The sequence below is a fragment of the Diospyros lotus genome, chromosome 10 (genome assembly GCF_014633365.1).
Source record: "Diospyros lotus cultivar Yz01 chromosome 10, ASM1463336v1, whole genome shotgun sequence".
NCBI classification, from domain to species: Eukaryota; Viridiplantae; Streptophyta; class Magnoliopsida; order Ericales; family Ebenaceae; genus Diospyros; species Diospyros lotus.
Genome location: NC_068347.1, coordinates 12,209,113 through 12,231,767, shown reverse-complemented (window position 1 = coordinate 12,231,767; position 22,655 = coordinate 12,209,113).

Below are 22,655 nucleotides of genomic sequence, written 5' to 3'. Positions count from 1 at the left end.
CTACCATGTCTTCCTTTTCTTCCGTTCTAAAAGACTTCTAGGTTGTTGTCTTGTTTTTCAAAGTCTACGTAGACCCTTTTTTGCCTTGCCTTGCCTAGACCCTTGTCTATTCTATCCACTTGTTCTATTAATGCCCTTTTGTAATATCTCAAGAGCCCAAAGAATAGTAGTATATATCGAGGATATGTAAGGAAGGAAACAACATCAGCTGGATATCTTTTGGACTGAATGCAGGCAAAGAACTCCAGGGTTAAGCGTGCTTGATCTGGAGAAATCCAAGGATGGTAGTATATATCATAGTTTGTGAGTAACATCCAGATGGGCTAGAAGATATCCAGATGGATGAAAAAGATTTATGTGAGTGACATCCGAATGGCACTGTGCGTATCCGGATGGCTCTTGTTATATTCGGATGGTATATGCGCATATCCAAATAGCTTGTTTGATCTTTGTGAATAGTATTCGGATAGCCTTTGTTCGTATCCTAATAGCCCTAGTAATATTCGGATGCTTTGCTTTCGTATCCGAATGTGTCCTATATATATGTTGTATGTGATATCTGGATGGCTTTTTCATGCATCCAGATAAGTCAAAACTCATATCCAGATACCATTTCCTTCTATCCGGATAGGTCCAGCATATCCGGATGCTCCATTTAATATCAAGATACCTCTCTCAAAAGTTGAAAACCATATCAGAATGGCTCATGTAGCATTCGAATGCCTTAGTGAGATATTTGGATGGCCTGAATCATATCCGGATGTCCTGCTCATATCCGAATACTTCTTCCAAATATCTGAATAGCTTGTGTTATATAGTCCCAGTGTATCCGGATGAGCCTTCAGCATATTTGGATATCCTTCCTCATATCTGGATGTCTTCCTTCATATTCGAATGGTTTTCTTGAAATTTGAATAAGCTTCTAATGATGTTTAATGTAAGTTTTTATTTAAATTAAATTATTCAGTACTTCTAAAACAGACTTGGATTCCCTCAATCCTTCAAACTCACTTGGAATTATTTGAACAACCCCATGATCCTATTTATAGGCTTGGACTCCAAAGTGATCTAAAATTAGAATGGAATGACTTTGGAAATCCGCAATCATGACTTTTACTAACTTATTTTATCTCGTCATACCTCACCTCACCATACTTCATCATATTTCACCATACCTCACCTCATCATACCTTTAATTAATTTATACTATTGTTAGTTTTACTAACTCACTTTTTTCCATTTCTAACACCTCACCTCATTACTCTTCATAATTAACCAAGGCCATACCCTCATAATTAATCTCAATTAACTTCATAATCCCATTTTAGACTTTGCGTAATTCTCAAATATCTAATTAATAATCATCGAGATACTCAAAATCCAAGATTGATAACTTCAAGTTACTCGATAAGTACATTTTTATCTTAGTGTCTCCACTTCAGGGTTGATCCTTACATAAAACCAGAGCCCTTTCAGGGTTCCGTTGACTTTTTAGAAGTTATTTATGATCATTCGATTTTTCAGGACGACTCATAGCTGTACCAAAAACTGTCTCTGATCTGATTTTTTTCTATGTCATAAATCTTATATCGGGACACTCGTTGACCACCTAACCTTTTCCTTAGATATCTAAGCTCCAAAGAACTTTCTGCAGTAGATTCAATCGCCTATTCAGGGTATTTTGATATCAATCTCCTATAAAATTTCGTATTCCCATCAAAACATTTGTTTACCAACTTTTGGAGTATTACATACTTTCTATTCTTAATTCTAAACTACCATTTAAAAATTTGAAAGGTCATCCCCATTTCTTCCATAATCACCAAAATACTGGCCAAATGAATTTGATGATCTATTTCCTCAAAATTGTTACTTACAAGCTCTTTTTTCACAAATTCTCATTTGTTCACTTCGAATAACATCATGTACCATTGGATATTTTATGGAATCCGCATCCCTCTATAAAATTTTATTCTCTTCATGTCGTTCTCACAACTCCTTTGTATTAGAGCTTGCGTTTCTTGCATACGTGTCTGGATTTCTTTAAACATATCCGTAATTTGTTGATTTTCTTATTTCACAGATCTAGAAAATTGCATCATCTCGTCACCCTTTTTTTTTTTTTTTTTTCTTTCTTCCTCCCAATAGGTTGCTCAATTGAATCATTTTTGTCATTAATATCAATATTTTTCTCTTGACTTTCGAAGTTTGCATTTAAATTAAAACAAAATGACGATGCTCCTTCAAACTGTGATGTTCCAGAATCTGAATGTGATGCTTCTTTGCGTTCAATTATTATTTTTAATTTTATGAAGTCTGCATTTTTAAAATTTTTATAAAATATGAAAAATTATTTTTAATTATATCATGCTAAGTTAACTAAATTAATTAATATTTATTTATAGAATATTCTTTAAACACTACAAAAAAAATTAATTTTTTGTTGCGATTTTTTTAAAATTTTGCGGCGGTTTCATAAAATCGCCGCAAAATTCAGTAAAATATTTAATTTTGCGGCGATTTCTAAAAAATCGTCGCTAATTTTAAAAAATAATTAAATAATTAAAAATTAAATTCAATTTCGTGACGATATTTGAGAAACCGTCACTAAATTCAAAAAATTAAATAATTTAAAATTAAAATTAAATTAACATTTGCGGCAATTTTCAAAAACCCCCTGCAAAATTCATTAAAAAATTAAATTTAGCAACGATTTTCGAAAATCGCTGCTAAATTAAAAAAAAATTAAATAATTCAAAATTAAAATTAAATTAAAATTTGCGACGATTTTCAAAAACTACCGTAAAATTCATTAAAAAATTAAATTTAGCGGCGGTTTTCGAAAACTGCCGCTAAATTAAAAAAAAAAATAAATAATTCAAAATTAAAATTAAATTAACATTTGTGACGATTTTCAAAAATCGTCGCAAAATTCATTAAAAAAATTCAATTTAGCAGCGATTTTTCAAAAATCACTGTTAAATTTAAAAAATTAAATAATTTAAAATTCAAATTAAATTAACATTTACGGCAGTTTCTATAAATCGTCGCAAAATTCATTAAAAAAAATTAAATTTTGCTTAAAAGAATAATTAAAAATTAAATTAATAAAAACAAATATAAAATCTTAAAAATAAATTTAAAATTTAATTTAAATTAATAGCAAAATTTATTAAAAATTTAATTTAAAAAAATAAAAATAAATTTAACAAAATTTTAATATATAAAATTTTAATAATTTTGAAAAAATATATAAAATTAATCAATTAATTTATTTAGTGTAACTCAATTAATTTATTTTAAATTTATTCCATTATTCTTTTAAAAAATAATCAATTAATAAATATTTTTAATATATATTAAAAAATATAAAATATAATTCTGAAAATTAGTTGTTAGATTAGTATATAATATATATATATATATGTGTGTGCATATATGTCAAGGGGGCTTCGTAGATCAGGCGGTTCGTGCGCGCGCGCGTACTTGGGATTCTAGGTTCGAAACTTAGGGAGGAAAGGCTCTGGAATTTAATTTTCAGTATCGCCACGTGGCGCGCGCACAAGTGACCACGTGGCGTGTAAGGGCTAGGCGCGCACACGAGCCAGCACGCGCATGGGCTAGGCTCGAATGGCTGGGCTGGCCACACGGGCCGCGCAGGCCTGTTAATTAAAAAATTAAATTTTTAATTTTTGCGACTGTTTTAAAACCGCAGCTAAAATTAAAAGTTTAATTTTTTTAAAATTTTTTGCGGCGGTTTCATAACTGTCGCTAAATATTATAAAAATCGCCGCTAAATCAATTATTTTGTGGTGATTTTTTAAATTGCCGCAAAAAATATAATTAGCGACGGTTATTCCGGCGATTGCTGAAAACCATCGCTAAACGCTCCGCAACGGTTGACTTAGTGACAGTTTTTAACTACCGCTAAATGCAAAAAAAATTATCGCTAAATGCTAATTTTTTTGTAATGAAAGATTTTCTTTATATATACCAATTTGATATTAGCACATTAATTTGGTATAAAATACTGTTAGACACTAAATTAGAATTTGGTTTGCAATGTTGGAGATGCTCATAGTCTCCACTATTGCTTGACCAAATCATATTAGAAATGGTGGTGAACCGAGGAGGAGGAGGCCTTAAGCTTGGACTTTTGCTTCTCATTCTTGGAAGGTCCTTCTAGACTTTTTCGCGAACACCCTATGCACAAATCGCTCTTGTTCTTGCTCTTAGTCTTGCCGTTAGGAGTTGTGAACCAAGGAACTAATTAATGTTGTTGATTTTGTTGTTATTGAATGAACCCTCTAAGCATCTAGGTCAACTCTCAAACCTGCAACTTGAGGTTTCCAATATCAGAAATCTCCTCATCAATTTACAATTTAATTTCAAGCACCATCATGAAATTGACTAACGATACAAACCGTGTTAATTTATTTCTTATTTAGTGTTTTATATGTGACATGACATCTATAGTAATGTTTTCTAATTCTAAAATAATATAATTCATTTATATATAATAATCATATTAAAAGATGAATAATAAAAAGACAATAATCACCAGAAAAATATATACAATGAAAGACAGGATATAGCTTTCTTATTAACGTCCCTTTGCGTCATTAATTGATCAGGTCCTTGAAATCCTTATTTTCAGATTCATGTTTTAGCAGTGATTTCATTAAATCAAGATTCTGGTTCTCAGAGTTTATCAGTTACAGATGTGTGTATTTATATATATGCATGTACAGAGTATTGTTTCAGTGTTCAGTGATGTTCTTGACAGTGATGCATGGTTTCTTATAGCGTTTCTTTTCAATATGATCGTTTAATCATCCCTTAAATTATTTTATGTCAGTTGGGATTTATTTTCCCAATATTTTATTCGGATTGGTGTAAGGCGTCGTTCTAGACATTGCTTACTATTCTTCACGAGCTGCTTTTTTTAAATCCCAGCGAGCTAACTTTAAGTCCCAACGAGCTGACCTTAAGTCCCATGTAGCCCGCCAGCGGACTACAAGTGTTGAAAAGCCGCCAGCGGACTTTTAAGTCCAATGTAGCCCGCCAACAAACTTCAAGTGCTGTATAACCCGCCAGCGGACTTCAAGTGTTGTATAACCTACCAGATCGTTCAATTCCAATTTTTATTCAACCTAAAATACTCAGCACTTCATAATCTTGAATTATCATGCCAAATATGATAAGTTTAATATGCCTATATCATAAACCATAAAAATCTTTGTATTACAATATAAATTATGAAGATCAGATTTCATGTTTAGTTTTTACTGTCACATTCAACATTATTTTGTGGGATTATGTGTATACATTTTGATATGAGCATTGAGCACGACTTCCTATGGAACACTACATATTGTGTGCCAGTATGTATATAAGCATAACATTGCATTATGCGACTTAGGTTGTTTGTCCGCAAGGATCCCACCAATTTCAGTTTAGCTCAGTTTATGAGTTGCCTGCATGGTGGCCAGCAGGGGGCTAGGGGCATATTGCCCATAGTATGTGCTTACAACTTTTATGTTTGTAGGATTCAGATTAGTTAGATATGTATTACGGTTTCATAGGCCTATGAGCCAAAGTTGCATATCTACATTTATTTTATAGTTTATGTGCATTACATTTCGTAAATGCAACATTACAATGATTATTATATCTCTCAGTGCAAGGACAATTAGTATTTTTATGAGTATCGATATTTCTCGATTCAGCTTCAGTTATTCTTTTCAGCTTATACTTGCTGAGCTTTGTAGCTCATCTTGTACTCTTCACCATTCCAGGTCCTAGCGGGGGAGTACCAGACGTGGAGTCTAACAGCAGTGGTCTATAATATGTGTACGTGGAGCTGCTCAAGACCAAAGATTGTTTGGGAATTTTGTTAGATGTGTTAGTTTTGTTAGTTTGTTTAGTTGTTGTTCATTGTGTTTTGTCAGTTTAATCTTATTTTATACTTCGGTTAAGGGATTTTCCTTTAGACAAAGTTTATGATTCCAGTTTATATTGACTCAGAGTTTTATTCCAGTTGTCCAGTTGATTGAGATGTTCATATATGGTATCAGATTTCAGTTCATCAAAGAGTTTTTCTTATCTTATTTATTTTATCCGTAGCACCTCTCCTCGGGCAATTCTAGGAGAGATGGGGGTGTTACATTGTTGGTTGTGGGTATACTACTTGTGTAGCTTGGCTTGGTCTTTTGTATTTTAGTGCATGTCAAATGAATGCTAGGTTGGGTCTTGTACTTGTTGCTATGGAGAGTTAGTTTTCCTTTCCAATTTATTGTGGAATGAAGATAGATGACCACGAGGGAGATCTTGTTAGGGTTGATGCATGTGGTTTCTATACAGTCTCTAATCATCTCAAATGCATGCAAGGGTTTGGGAATTATACATTTGGGGGTTTTCATTTTAGTGTGTGCTTGGTCACGAGCATGATAGTTATTTGGAATATTTATGTTACTAGACACGAGCATTGCATTCGGCGTATGATTTTCTATCTAGGCAAGGCTTGGCATGATACATGGCTTTATGGGGGATTTGTATCACGTTGTGGCCTACTACACCACTACCCTTATCTGTTATTATAATGACCTGTAAGAGGATTGATAATTTATTTAGAAATTATTTAATTACTTATGTAATTTTTGGCTTAAGAGAATTTGCCAATTAAATATTTAATGTGACAATTTAGGGATTTTTAAATGAGAATAATAGCATTTAATTATGTGGAAAATAAATGCAAGGGTATGATGGTAATTCTAGAGTTTTAATAATAATTTCTTATTATTAGAAATTATTTAATTAGTGATATTAAGTATTTAAGGGAGAATCCATGTGTGAGAAGGAATTAGGAAGTCTCCAAGTTAATTAAAAATAAGGATTCCAAAAGAAGTAAGGAGTTGTGGTGCCTAGGGCTTCTTATATATATATATAGTTCATAAGCATATTTTCTTCACGCCGCATTGAAGAACAGAGAGTTCAAGTAGCAGTGTCTTGGCATGAGAGATCTTCCATCGTGAACGCTGAAGTCAATCAAGAAGATCATAAGACAAATATCTTTCCCCTGTAAACCTTCCTTACAGGTTTTTGATTAAGCCTTTGTTCTCATATTTTTAGAGTTATATAAGTTACAGAGAGGTATATACATAAATATATATACACGTATAGTGAGTCTTGGCAAGTCATGCATGATTTCTTTATAGCGATTCAATCAAATATAATCTTTGAATCATCCTTAATATTGTTCATATTGATTGGGATTGTTTTCTTAAGATTTCTTTTGTAATGGTTTAGATTTGTTAAGTTTTGTTTCAGAATAAGGTCTCTGTGATTGTCATTTTTTTTTATATTAATATGTAGATATCTGGATGAGAGACCTCGTATCTGGATGTATTTGTCAAAGTTTGTGAGTGACATCCAGATGAGCTAGAAGATATCCGGATGGATGAAAAATATTTATGTGAGTGACATCCGGATGGCACAATACGTATCCGGATGGCACAGTGCATATCGGATGGCACTTGTTATATCCGGATAGCATATGTGCATATCCAGATAGCTTATTTTATCTTTGTGAATGGTTTCCGGATAGCCTTTGTTCATATCCAGATGACCTTAGTAATATCCGGATGCTTTGCTTTCGTATCCGAATGTGTCCTATATATATGTTGTATGTGATATCCGAATGGCTTCTTCATACATTCGGATAAGTCAAAACTCATATCCAGATACCCTTTCCTTCTATCCGGATAGGTCCAGGATATTCGGATGCCCTATTTCATATCATGATGCCTCTCTCAAAAGTTGAAAACCATATCCTAATGGCTCCTATAGTATCTGAATGCCTTAGTGAGATATCTAGATGGCTTGAATCATATCCGAATGTCCTGCCCATATCTGAATACTTTGTTCAGATATCCGAATAGCTTGTGTTATATAGTCCCAGTGTATCCGGATGAGCCTTCAGCATATTTGGATGTCCTTCCTCATATCCGGATGGTTTTCTTGAAATCCGAATAAGCTTCTGTTATGGGCGATCTCCGGGAATCAGCTAACAGGCTGGACCCCGTCCCGCAGGGCGAACCCAAAATACCCAAGGCCCAATAGGCCGGCCGGAATTCCTTAGAGGCCCGTCAGGCCCAGAGATTGAAAACCACCAATGAAGAGTCATGGTAAAAAATCAGGTCGCTTGAAGACAGCAAGCTCGCCCTAAGCGAGCTCGCTCAAAACAACATCCCAGCATCACAACATCACGACTTTAGCTTCGCCGAAAGACACGCCAAAGATTAGAACAGCTAGAAGACCATGAGATAATCGGAAGCGATATATACCTGCCTATCAGAAGTAATTCAAATCCCTGAAGACAAGGAACCTATCCCTGATATTCCGAAACCGATAAGGAAAACGCCATCAACGAAATAGACTCCTTCCATACTTAGAACTGATTCGAATTGTAAACAACATGACTCTATTTATAGAGAAGGATACGCCACTATAAAATGATGGATGACTGAATTACATACTGTGACTCTGCAAGAATAACCAGAGAACAGCTGTGGACTAGGCATCATTCGGGCCGAACCACGTAAAAATCCTGTGTGCTTCTTGTTTGTTCTTTTGCTTCTGTTCCTAACTCTTCGGCACCTGTTATCGCATTGTGGGTTCTTGAACTCCGGTTGACGGTTCTCGTACGTCAACATCTTAGCGCTAGAAGGAGGGCCCGCACTGATCGATAGTAATGGCAAGAGGAAGGAATGCACGAAGCTCTGATGCAATCATCGATTTGTCGAAAATCGACGCAACCAACCGCACGACGATCCGCCTGTTGGAGGGTCCGTTGCCCCAGCAACGGAAACTTTGGTTCCACTAATTACCGGAGTCACTGCTGGAGTGCCCCCGCGGACTCCGGCTCAACCTGCCGCCCCACCCGTCGGAGCAGAGGCGATTCAGGCCTGGCAGCAACGTCAGGAGGCACTGGAAAACACCGTAAGGCAGCTCGCTGAAGCGGTCGGGGCCCTTGCCCAGGCCCAGCCGCAAACGATCCTGAGATAGTCAAAGCCACCATCACCCCGGAGAGCTCGCCACCCACGAGAGGAAAGGCCCCTGCCAAATGAAAGAGAAGCTGACAGAGTTCCCTCGCCAGAAGGGTTAGTAAATTCCTCTAACTCAAAGTCTAAGAGTACAGACCCCCCGCTATATCGCTCCCCGGGGAAAGGAAGCAGGCGACCGCAGCTCCAGCGATCTGTGGACCAGGGCATAGCCGTGGAGGAGTTGCTCCAAAGGGTGCAGGAGTTGGAGGCACGATAAGGAGCTCGTGGCCAAAATAGTGGCTACGGAGAGAGGACGTCGTTCACGAGAGAAGTCGAGCTCGAAGCTCTCCCCAGGAGATTCAAGGTTCCAAGCATACCGCAGTACAATGGGGACAGCAACCCCTATGACCATCTAGACGCATTCAATGTCCAGATGGACCTGCAGACCACTAGCTCGCTAGTAAGGTGCCGGGTGTTCCCTACGACCTTGGGAGACATTCTGCGTGCTTGGCTTAGAAGTCTTCCATCTTGCAGCATTGGCAGTTGGGAAAAATGCTAGCAGAGGTTCCTCGGTCAGTACAAGGCACTGAGGCGGCAGCTCGCTTCTCCGTGCCACCTCGCCACGGTCTTCCAAAGGTCGAACGAGTCCCTCAAGGACTACATCGCCAGGTTCCGGCGCGAGGTGAGCAACGTCGAAAGTCCCTCTGATGAAAGTATCTTGACGGCCATCTCGGCAGGCCTTCGGAAAGACGGGAAGCTCTATGAGAGCATCTACAAATCCCCCGTTACAGATTTGTGAGAGTTCTATGAGCGAGCTGCGAATGACATCGGTGGGAAGAGGCATTCGGTTCGAAGAAGCCCGCCGGACATAGGGAGGAAGCCGGAAGTTCTAGGCGAGACAGGAAAAGAAATGACAGGGGAAATGGAAGGGACAACCGTGATGAGCGGTCTAGCAATCAGGTAGCCAAGCGATCTTGACAAGATGAGCGAGAGGAGCGATCTCCACGACAGGGCCGTTTCAGCAACTATGCGGCCCTATCGGATTCTCAAGAGAGGATTTTCGCTATGGAAAAGAGGAGAGAAGATTTCGGGAGGCCGAACTCGATAAAAACTCCCAATAAGTTTAGAAATCGGGAGAAGTTTTGTGCGTACCACAACGAGGTGGGGCACGACACCTCCGAATGCTACGCCCTGAAAGATGCAATTGAAGAACTGATTCAAAGGGGCTGGCTGCGAGATTACTTGGTGCGACCTGCAAACCAGCCACCCCAGCAGATGAATCAACAACGACCTCCCCCCGAGGATTAACATACGCCTGCGGTTCGAACGATCTACACAATCCACGGTGGACCTCACCTCGCAGGCACATCGAACAGGTCGCATAAAAGGTATGTACGCGAAGCTAATCACGTCTTGATAGCAGGATCTGTTGAGCAGATGGGACCATCTAAGCAAGCTAGGGTGGTAATGAAAGAAATCACCTTCTCCGAAGATGATGCCAGGGACATACACTGGCCGCACAATGACGCCCTTGTCATTCGTGCTCACATCGGCAACATGGAGGTACGAAGAATAATGGTGGACACTGGTAGCTCGGTGAATGTGATGTACAGGGCCTGTTTCGACCAGATGGGATTAGGGCCCAAGCAATTGAGCTCGTCCCCAGAGCCGCTTTACGGATTCACGGGAGATGCAGTTGTTCCCATAGGGTGGGTTAAACTCCCATTCACTGTTGGGAGCCCAAGTCGTGAAGCAACGGTGATGGCAGAATTCCTCATTATTGACTGTCCCTCAGCGTACAACGTTGTACTCGGGCGGCCAGTGATGAACGAGCTGGACATGGTCACCTCAACTAGGGCTCTGACCGTCAAGTTCCCGACCAACAACCGAACAGGATGCGTGCGGGGAGAATAGCACCTCGCGAGACACTGTTATGAGGACGCGGTCAAGATGGGGGCCAAAGGAAAGAAAGTGAATGTGGTCGCAGGAAGAGCTCAGCGACCTTCAAGTCAGAGCGGGGTAAACTATGACCTAGATCCCTGAGAAGTGGATTGTGACAAGGCCTCCGGCCCGATGGAAGAACTTGAAGAAGTCCCAGCCAGCGAAGTGGATGCTAAAAGGTGTCTGAAGCTCGGAAAGAATCTGGCCCCTGAGGTAAAGTGCCAATTGGTTGAATTCCTTAAAGCTAACCTGGATGTGTTTGCATGGAACCATGAAGATATGGTAGGCATAGCCCCGGAGGTCATGTCGCACAGGCTCAACGTGGACCCCAGCTACAGACCAGTGTTGCAAAAGAGGAGGCCAATGACTCCAGAGCGTTATGCCGCCCTTAAGGAGGATGTGGATAAGCTCCTGGACAATGGATTCATCAGAGAAGCCCAGTACCCAGTCTGGGTAGCCAATCCAGTCCTGGTGAAGAAAAAGAACGAAAAATAGAGGACCTGCATCGACTTCACCGACCTGAATAAGGCCTGCCCGAAAGAAAGCTTTCCCCTTCCCAGGATTGACCAGCTCGTGGATGCAACAGCAGGGCACCAGCTCCTCAGTTTCATGGACGCCTACTCGGGATACAACCAGATCCCCATGAATCCTAGCGAGGAGGAGCACACCTCATTTATCACCGATCGTGGGCTGTACTGCTACAAAGTTATGTCGTTCGGACTGAAGAATGCTGGGGCCACCTACCAGAGGCTCGTGAATACGATGTTCGAAGCGCAGATTGGGAGAACAATGGAGGTATATGTCGATGATATGCTGGTTAAATCTGAGCAGGTTGTAGATCATGTTTGCGATTTAGGAGAAATGTTCGAGATCCTCAAGAGCTACCACATGAAGCTAAATCCACTGAAGTGCGCCTTTGGAGTGGCTTCTGGGAAATTCTTGGGATTCATGGTCAACAACAGAGGCATCGAGGCCAACCCGGAAAAAATAAAGGCCTTGTTGGATATGAGATCTCCCACAAAGATGAAGGATGTGCAGAGCCTTACTGGTCAGGTCACTTCCCTGAACCGGTTTATCTCCAAGGCGACTGACAAGTGTATTCCTTTCTTCAATACGTTAAGGAAAGCCCAATGCTTCAATTGGAGTGAAGAATGCGAGCTCACCTTCCAACAGTTGAAGGCGTACATGGGGCAAGCGCTGTTACTTTCAAAACCTAAGGATGGGGAAAAATTGGTCGTCTACTTGGGAGTGTCAGAGCACGCTCTTAGCGCAGCATTGGTTCGGGAGGAAGAAGGGGTGCAATACCCCATCTACTACGTCAGCAAGAGGTTGGTGGACGCGAAAACAAGGTACACACCGATGGAGAAGCTCACATACTGCCTAGTCACAACATCGAGGAAGTTGCATCCCTATTTCTAGGCCCATCAGATCGACGTTCTGACCAAGTACCCCCTGAAGCAGATTTTGCAGAAACTAGACACTTTAGGTCGCCTACTGAAATGGGCGATTGAGCTCGCTCAGTTCGACTTGGAATACAAACCAAGGACGGCTATCAAAGGGCAAGCACTCGCGGATTTCATTGCTGAATTCACTGGACCAGCCTAAGTGGGAGAAGAAGCCTTGGAAGGACCGTCCTAGGAGCTATATGTTGACGGATCGTCAAGCGATCAAGGAGCTGGGGCTGGAGTTATGTTAATCAGCCCGGAGGGCCACAGGATCCTCTGTGCCCTATGATTCGATTTCTGAGCTACCAACAATGAGGCCGAGTACGAGGCATTGCTCGCAGGGCTACGCCTGGCAAAGGAGGTACGAGTCGAAGCAGTTGTAATCTTCAGCGACTCCCAACTGGTCGTTAATCAAATATGGGGGGAATATCAAGCGAAAGGTGCAAAGATGGCGGCATACCTGCTCAAAGTGCGCGAGCATCTGACCCTTCTCCCAAAATTCGAGGTACGCCAGATTCCCCGTTCTCAAAATTCCTATGCAGACGCATTAGCTTGACTGGCAACTGCGCGAGATACAGAGTTCCTGGGGGCTATACCGGTGGAATTTCTAGCCGCCCCTAGCACGGAACAATCGGCTGAGACGGTGGTGATTGGTGCGCCCCAGGATTCATGGATGAGTCCTATTTTGGAGTATCTACGGGGCGAAAAGCTGCCAATAGACAAACTCAAAGCGCGTAGACTGCGAGCTCGAGCTGTCCGCTATTGTATCTATGATGAGGTGTTGTATAAGCGAGGATTCACAGCTCCACTATTAAGGTGTATCAAGGGCCCTGATTGCCGGACCGTGCTGGAGGAAATACTTGCTGGACATTGCGGAAACCACGCTGGGGCTCTGTCGCTAGCCCAGAAAGCACTTCGGCAGGGATTCTATTGGCCCACGATGAAACAGGATGCGATAGAGCTGGTGAAAAGGTGTGAAAAGTGCCAACGGTTTACTAAAATCCCGCGAGCTCCTCCGGTCTACCTCCAACAGATGAGTAGCCCGTGGCCATTTGCTTTCTGGGGCATAGACCTGATCGGGCTGCTCCCAACGTCTCGAGGCAATTGCAAGCACGCTATCGTGGCGGTAGATTACTTCACCAAGTGGGCCGAAGCGAAAGAACTCGCTGAAATCTCCACCTCCAAGGTACAAAAATTCGTCTGGGATAATATCATTTGCAAGTTTGGGGTCCCACAGTAGATAATTACAGACAACGGGACTCAATTCACTAGCGAGCAGTTCATTTGGTTTTGCGAGTCACTAGGCATTCAGAAGAGCTTCACGGCCGTAGACCACCCCCAAGCGAACGGGCAAGCTGAGGCAGTTAACAAGATCATCAAGCACGCCCTAAAGACGAAGCTAGAGAATAGGAAGGGTGCTTGGGCAGACGAACTACAAACAGTGCTCTGGGCATATCGGACGACAGCTCGCACTAGCACAGGGGAGACCCCTTTTTCGTTGGCTTACGGATTCGAAGCTATGATCCCAGCAAAATACGAGGTGACAAGCCAGCGAAGAGCCGCCTTCAACCCAGAAGGGAATCACGAACTGCTAGCTGTAAATTTGGACCTACTGGAGGAAGCAAGAGACATAGCTCGTTTAAAGATCGTCGTATACCAACAAAGGGTAGCGCGTTACTATAACAGAAAAGTCCGGATCAGGCATTATAAAGTTGGAGATCGCGTACTACGCTTAATACTTCCCGCAGCTAGGAAAGCCAGTGACGGCACACTTGGCCCAAACTGGGAAGGACCCTTTGTCATCCACAAAGACTTGGGCAACGGGGCGTACCATCTAGCCAACATGGACGGGGCTGTCCTCCCGCGAGCCTGGAACGCGAAGCACCTCCGCCCCTACTATCAGTAAAGTGTTTATTTTTTCCTATGTTTCATGTTACAATTCTTTAAGCTCGATTGAGATTAATAAATTTTTGCCTGATCAATTTTGCTACACTTTGTTGTTTGCTCTCCACCACAACATCTTAACATTTTCGGGAGAAGGGTAAAAACCATGGTTTGCGAGCTGGGGCCCATTCATCTTAGTCGACGGGCTATGGTTTGTGGCTTATCTGAGTATTCCTCTTGGTCCTCCCCCAGGTCGTGGTTTGCTAGCTGAGGCCCGTTCATCTTGACCCAATGTCACCGTTAGGCGCCTACCTGGGCAACCACTTCCATCTCGAGCGAAGGGATCACTAGCTGAGACCCCTTTCATCCCCAATACGGTCATGATCTGCGACCTACCTGGACATATATCTTGGTTGGCTCTTCAACTTCCATGTAAAAACTTATGGAAAAGCCCTGATGTGTTAGTTGAGGTCGCTCCGCGACCTACTTGGACATGTATCTTGGCTATGTCTTCAACTTTTCCACAGAAATATATCTCCCACAGGAAGCTCGTCTTGAGCCGTAGCCCGTTAGCTGAGATCGTGAAATGGTCTATGCAGGCGTATGATTCGGCCAAGTCACGATACAACTCTCTCTCTCTCTCTCTCTCTCTCTCTCTATGTTTGCAACAGCTTGTTTTGGTTTCATAAGTTATTTCAACAGCAGATCATTTATCCCCTCGACGAACTGATTAAAGCAACTAAAGTTTATTTAAGACCTACTACTCAACTAGGAAAAGCTTTCGAGACAAGCAACTTGGGACCTACAATCAAAGATTTATTATTAAAGAACAATCGTTCTGAGAAACTCTTTAAGATCACAGGATTAATTCAAAGCGAACATCGTTTTATTACAAGAAGGTATCTGATACAAGAATTTTCTACCGAACTACAACATGAAGGAATGAAGCTTAAACAAACTAGAGGATAACCAGAATCCACAATGATCTTTGGCCTCCCCCGAAAGCAAGAAAAAGACACAGTTTGCCGGATCCCAAGAGGCCCGGCAGTCTTCAAGCTTTAGCCGCGTGATCCAACAATCTTCAGCTTTGACCGAGCGGCCGACAATCTTCTTCGTCCCACATTCGACAGAAAAGAAAGAAGAAGATTGTTGGACCGCTTGGCCGCAGCTGAAATATCAGAGTACAACGAGCAGCCTCACGCCTGCAATAACATTCCACTAAGCAACCCAGAACAAACATGCCTTGATAGCTTGAAAACAAATGGGGTATTTATAAGCCTCGTCCTGGAACAAAGGGGGACGCATGGTCAAAATCATGAAAAGCGAGGCCGTAATGGTAGCCCTCGTTCCCGGGTCCACTGACTATTTCCGGAGTCCAAAAGTTGTTCCCAATGATATGGCGAGTCCCAAGACGATGGTCCAACTTCGTAAAGCAAAGGATAGATCGCCGGCGAATTAAACCTTAGCTCCCAGATCGCCTGATGAACTGCGAGCTGGTGGATGCGAGGTAAGGGGATGCAAGGTTGAGCGTTAAGCTAGGCCAATATCCGAAGTGTTGCGAGGTACAAGCTTCTTGACAGGTCTTCGAACAGCCGATAACGAGCTCGCAGTGTGGAAATTTCGAAACAACCCAAAGCCAATTCAAAGCCCGCTCCGACACGACCTAGCATCTCTACTCGTTCTCTAAAGTTGCACCCTGAAGCCCGACCCGCCGAGACTTGAGCTACCAAGACCCAAAAGCTCGACCAAATCTGAGCTCGAAGAAAAAATCCAAAGAGATACAAAAGCATTGGGGTTTCATTGATACATAAATGTCATACAAAAAAGGGGGGGGGGGGAGAGAAACCCTAGCTAGAGGGGGGAGCCACGGTTTCATGAGGAAGGCCGGCAGCATCTTGAGTAAGAGGGGTAGCTTCGGTCTGATCAGGCTGAGTGGAAGTCCCAACAACCTCTCCTTCAGCTACCTCGGTCTGATCAGGCTGAGTGGAAGTCCCAGCAGCCTCTCCTTCAGCTGCCTCAGCTGCATACCTTGCGAACTTTTCCACGGCATCATCACCAAAGAAAGAGACGTCCAGCTCGGGGTGAACTGTCCACAAAGTATACAGAAACTCGATTGAATTTTCTAAGGCAGCCTCTTCGCGCTCTCGAATCACCCGAGCCCCAACCTCGATTTCTTTCCGCACAAGCTCCTCCTTGAACTTTTCCAGCTCGCGAGCAACAGCTTCAGCTCACTCCTCGGCCGACCTCTGTGCCTTCCTACTTTCCTCCAGCTCCTTCGAAGCTTTCTTAAGCTTCACGTTATAACTGGAAAAGGCCTCGGTATACATGGATTTCTCTTTAAAGAGCTCGTCCTCAACTTCCCTCTTAGCCTCCTCGGCCACCCGGACACGGTCTTCGAGCCCCTCCTGGCGACTCCGCATCTTCCGGGTCTCATCCGTCAGATAGGAGAGGCTATCTTGCAACTTTTTCTTATCCTCCTTGAGGTCCTTCGTGAGAGTCGCAAGCCTCTCCTTCTCCTTTAGGAGGACCGAGAGCTCATCCGCTTGTTTGACGCAGCTGAGGACAGACTGAAAGGCAAAACAAAACGTGTAAACTTGTAAACAAAAGGAAAGGTGAAGATATGAAAAACAAGGAAAGCTTACCAAGAGGCCGTGATGAGCAGAAAAGAGTGGGAGTCTTTCTCCTGTAACACTCTCCCTCTCTAGGGCCTGGGCAGAATTCTCGAGGACTCGGTTCAGGTTGTCCGAAAGGAGGTCGAAGTATACTCCCCCTGCAGAAACCTCTTGGGCCGCAGAGTCCGGAGGAGCGGCAGCCTTTTTCTTCTTCTCGGCTTAGCTCCTTGTAGTAGGAGACGAAGTCGATGGAGCCTTCCTCTTGCTCCCAGAAGCTGAGGCAGTTCGACCTTCGGCCCAAGCCTTCCCACGAGCAGGTATGGCCACAACCACCTCGGGGTCGTGGGTCGTGACTGTCTTTGGGGCGGGTAGAGCAGATGGAATCACTAGAAGATCTGCCGCAGGTACTATGGACCCTTCAAACCCCGGCGCATCCACCTGAGCCTGCGAGGTCGGAGCTGAAGGAGTTGCAGCAGAGGTCGCCGCCGGCTTGCCACGCGGGGCGTAATTCAGTTTTATCGTCTTCGGCATCGATGGACCGGCCTGTTCTTCTCGATCACCTTCGTCCGAGCTCGCACCCAAGTCAATCTGTTCAAGGGCGGACTTAACGTCCTTCCTCCCCCGGACCCCTATCCTCTTCTTGTCTATCTCCTTTACGTTAAGGGAGGGGGCGAGCCCAAACTTGTGAAACAGGTCGTCAGAAGGCTCGATATCGTCGGCGTCCGTCTTCAGAGCCACAACACTCTCGAGCAGCTCAACCTCGTCCCTGGTCAAGTTGGGCTTTTCACCAGAGGTATCTGAAAAAGGAAGCAGTTAGTCAAAAGAATAAGGGAAAAGCATGAAAGACAAGGATATGAGCTCGCTTACTGGGACATTGAACGAAGCCGTAGCTCATGAGCTCGTGAAGAGAAATGCAAGAGGCAAAAAACCACCGTGCCTTATACGCCCCTACGTTGGACTTCCCCTTTGCCTTACCTTTTGGCAGGAGATCTTTATATTTGGACCTATGAGCTGTGAGATAGTACAGCCCGCTACCTAAACCCTTGAAAGAGAAGAGGAACCTAATGATCCTAGGGGATGGAGGCTCAAGGCCTGCCCTCTTAAAAAGGAGAGCTAATGAAGAAAGTTAGGTGTAGGAGTTTGGGGTGAGCTGGAAAGGTGAAAGTCTCAGGTCGTTCAGGAGGGCTATCAAGTAAGGAGGGACTGGAAACCTAAAACCAGATTCTAGATGTTGAAGGCTCAGAGCAATGAACCATTTAGGGGGGTTGGCAGCATGATCCTCAGGAGAAGGAACCATGGCACTAAAGCTCGAAGGGAAGCTATACTCCCTAACCCATGAATTGAGCTCGTTGAAGGTCACGTTTAAAGGATGATGCTCGAACACCTCACGGGCGCTTTGGACATCCTCAGACCACTGAGACGAAGCAGCAGAGATAGACGAAGCGAGTTCCTGAGCGCCCCCATCTCGCCGAGAGGAGAGCTCTTGAAGAATCTCTTCCCACCCTTCGCATGGTTCCGAAGAAGTCGGAGCGTCCATGTCTCCTATCTTGTAGTCGCGGCGCCTGTGACTTGAGAGGGACATCTACGACAAAATTAGAGTCAGGTCGCAAAAAGCCGACTAGTACTCGCGAGATAGAAAAAAACCCTAAGGACTCCCCCATTCAATCAGGTCGCGCAAGATCCGCGAAACAAGGACACTTCCTAAAGTAAAGGGGGGGAAGGCTGGACATTCCAGCCTGGAAGATATCTAAACCCGAGACGAGCTCGCTTCTACAGCCGCGAGCCAAAAAGGGGCAAACGACGCTCCAAAACTGGGAAAAGACAGCCATCACGAAGAAGGCAGTACGCGAGTAAGGCTGAAGTGCAGCTAACCAAAAGGCAAATTAAAAGAGTTGGAACTTACCGAAAAAACAGCAGGCGAGTGGTGCCGGAGTCGGGAACGGCAACAAAGGCACCCAAAAACCAAGAAGGTGATCGTAATCGATGCTGAGCGCGAAGACGGAAGAAAAAGCCATTGCACAAGCAAAAATTCGAAATGACAAGCGAAGAGGGAAGAAGGAAGCCTCTACCTGTTATTTATACCTTTTACTCGAAAGATCTCGGCCGTCGGATTAGAAAACGGCTCATGGCATGCCCCAAGTAAATCGGCCGCACAATATCTCGTAGGGCCCACAGGCATAATCACGCGCAGTAATGGGAAAGTGCGCACATTAAAAGCGGTAAGGACAAGACGTGCCATTCGAAATGTTTCTCGAGAAAGGGACGGGAGATAGTCCGAAACGCGAATAAACAGGTCGCGGCAACTAAAACAACTCTCAGTCCGCAGATCGCACTAAGAGCTGGGGGGCTTATGTTATGGGCGATCTCCGAGAATCAGCTAACAGGCTGGACCAGGTCCCGCAGGGCGAACCCAAAATACCCAAGGCCCAATAGGCCGGCCGGAATTCCTTAGAGGCCTGCCAGGCCCAGAGATCAAAAACTACCAATGAAGAGTCACGGTAAAAAGTCAGGTCGCTTGAAAACAGCGAGCTCGCCCTAAGCGAGCTTGCTCAAAACAACATCCCAGCATTACAACATCACGACTTCAGCTTCGCCGAAAGACGCGCCGAAGATTAGAACAGCTAGAAGACCGCGAGATAATCGGAAGCGATATATACCTGCATATCAGAAGTAATTCAAATCCCTGAAGACAAGGAACCTATCCCTGATATTCCGAAGCCGATAAGAAAAACGCCATCAACGGAATAGACTCATTCCATACTTAGAACTTATTCGAATTGTAAACAACACAACTCTATTTATAGAGAAGGATACGCCACTGTAAAAGGATGGATGACTGAATTACATACTGTGACTCTGCAAGAATAACCAGAGAACAGCCGTGGACTAGGCATCATTCGGGCCGAACCACGTAAAAATCCTGTGTGCTTCTTGTTTGTTCTTTTGCTTCTGTTCCTGACTCTTTGACACCTGTTATCGCATTGTGGGTTCTTGAACTTCGGTTGATGGTTCTCGTACGTCAACATCTTCCAATGATGTTTAATGTAAGTTTTTATTTAAATTAAATTATTTAATACTTCTGAAACACACTTGGATTCCCTTAATCCTTCAAACTCACTTGGAATTGTTTAAACAACCCCATGGTCCTATTTATAGGCTTGGACTCCAAAGTGATCTAAAGTTAGAATGGAATGACTTTGAAAATCCACGATCATGACTTTTACTTACTTACTTTATCTCACCATACCTCACCTCACCTCACCATATATCTCACCATATCTCCTCATACCTCATCATACCTTTAATTAATTTATACCATTATTAGTTTTACTAACTCATTTTTTCCCATTTCTAACACCTCACCTCATTGCTCCTCATAATTAACCAAGACCATACCTTCATAATAAATATCAATTAACTTCATAATCCCATTTTAGACTTTGCGCAATTCTCAAATATTGAATTAATAATCATCGAGATACTCAAAATCCAAGATTGATAACTCCAAGTTACTCGGTAAGTACATTTTTGTCCCAGTATCTTCACAGGACCTTTGTTTATCTCAATACCACTTCAAGGTTGATCTTGACATAAAACCAGAGCCCTTTTAGGGTTCCCTTGATTTTTTAGAAGTCACTTACGATCATTCGATTTTTCAGGACGACTCATAGTTGTACCAAAAATCGTCTCTGATCTAACTTTTTTCTATGCCATAAATCTTATCTCGGGACGCTCGTTAACCACCTAACATTTTCCTTAAATATCTAAGCTCCAGAGAAATCTCTACAGTAGATTCGATCACCTATTTAGAGTATTTTGATATCAATCTTCTATAAAAATTCGTATTCCTATCAAAACACTTGTTTACAAAATTTTCGAGTATTACATGCTTTCTATTCTTAATTCTAAACTACCATTTAAAAATTTGAAAGGTCATCCCCATTTCCTCCATAACCACCAAAATACTGGCCAAATGAATTTGATGATCCATTTCCTCAAAATTGTTGCTTACGAGCCATTTTTTCACAAATTCTCATTTGTTCACTTTGAATAACATCACGTACCATTGGATATTTTATGGAATCCGTATCCCTCTATAAAAATTTATTCTCTTCACGTCGTTCTCACAACTCTATTTTTTTTTTACCTCATTTTGAGCTCGTAACAATTGGATTTCACAATTCCTTTGTATTAGAGCTTGCGTTTCTTACGTGTATGGCTTTCTTTAAACATATTTGTAATTTGTTGATTTTCTTGTTTCACAGATCCAAAAAAATTGCATCATCTCGTCACCTTGTTTTTTTTTTTTTTTTTTCTTTCTTCCTTCCAATAGGTTGCTCAATTAAATCATTTTTGTCATTAATATCATTATTTTTCTCTTGACTTTCGAAATCTACATTTAAATCAAAACAAAATGAATATTCTCCTTCAAACTGTGATGCTCTAGAATTTGAATGTGACGCTTCTTTGCCTTCATTTCTCTTTCGACGATCTGGAGTTTGTGTGTTAAATTCATTTGGAAGATAAATGTCAAATGGATTCTTTTCACTTTTGTGGAAGGTTGATGATGAAATAGATGGTAGTGTGTTATCTTTTATAATAGAAAAAAAAAAAAAAAACTTAATGAAAGATAGGTTATCATATATTGGATAAAAGTTAGGTAGTGTTATGTAGCAAAGTTAGTTGTGAAATAAGTGAGAAAAAAATATATGTGAATAAAAGAAGATGAGAAAATTAGTTGAAATATTAAGTTAGAAAAATGTTTATGGAAAAAATAGTTTGTTTGATTTAAAATATTAGTTGAAAAAATGAGATGGATAAATAATTAGGTGGATAAACAATTAGTTTGATAAAAGTTAGGTAAAAATAATTAATTAAAAAAATAGTAAGAAAATTAATTAGAATAACATATTTTGTAAAACATTTAAAAAATTATGAGAGTAATTTTTAATTTTTTTATAAAATGTGCATAATTATTTTTAATTACATTATGCTAAGTTAAATAAATTAATTAATTAATATTTATTTATAAAATATTCTTTAAAGATTCTCTTTATACTAATTTGGTATTAGCACGTTAATTTGGTGTAAAACAAAATACTGTTGGACATCAATTTGGCGCTGTATGAATTTGGTGTGCGATGTTGGAGATGCTCATAGTCTCCACTATTGCTTGACCTGATCATATTAGAAATGGTGGTGAGCCGAGGAGGAGGAGGCCTTAAGCTTGGACTTTTGCTTCTCATTCTTGGGAGGTCCCTCTAGACTTTTTCGCGAACTCCCTACGCACAAATCGCTCTTGTTCTTGCTCTTAGTCTTGCCGTTAGGAGTTGTGAACCAAGGAACTAATTAATGTTGTTGATTTTGTTGTTGTTGAATGAACCCTAGCTCTAAGCATCTAGGTCAACTCTCAAACCTGCAACTTGAGGTTTCCAATATCAGAAATCTCCTTATCAATTTAATTTCAAGCACCATTACTACTATATCATGAAATTGACTAACGATACAAACCGTGTTAATTTATTTACATGACATCTATAGTAATGTTCTCTAATTCTAAAATAATATAATTCATTTATATATAATAATCATATTAAAAGATGAATAATAAAAAGACAATAATCACCAGAAAAATATATACAATGAAAGACAGCATGTAGCTTTCTTATTAACGTGCCTTTGCTTCATTAATTGATCAGGTCCATCGCCATCGGTGAGTAATTGCCGCT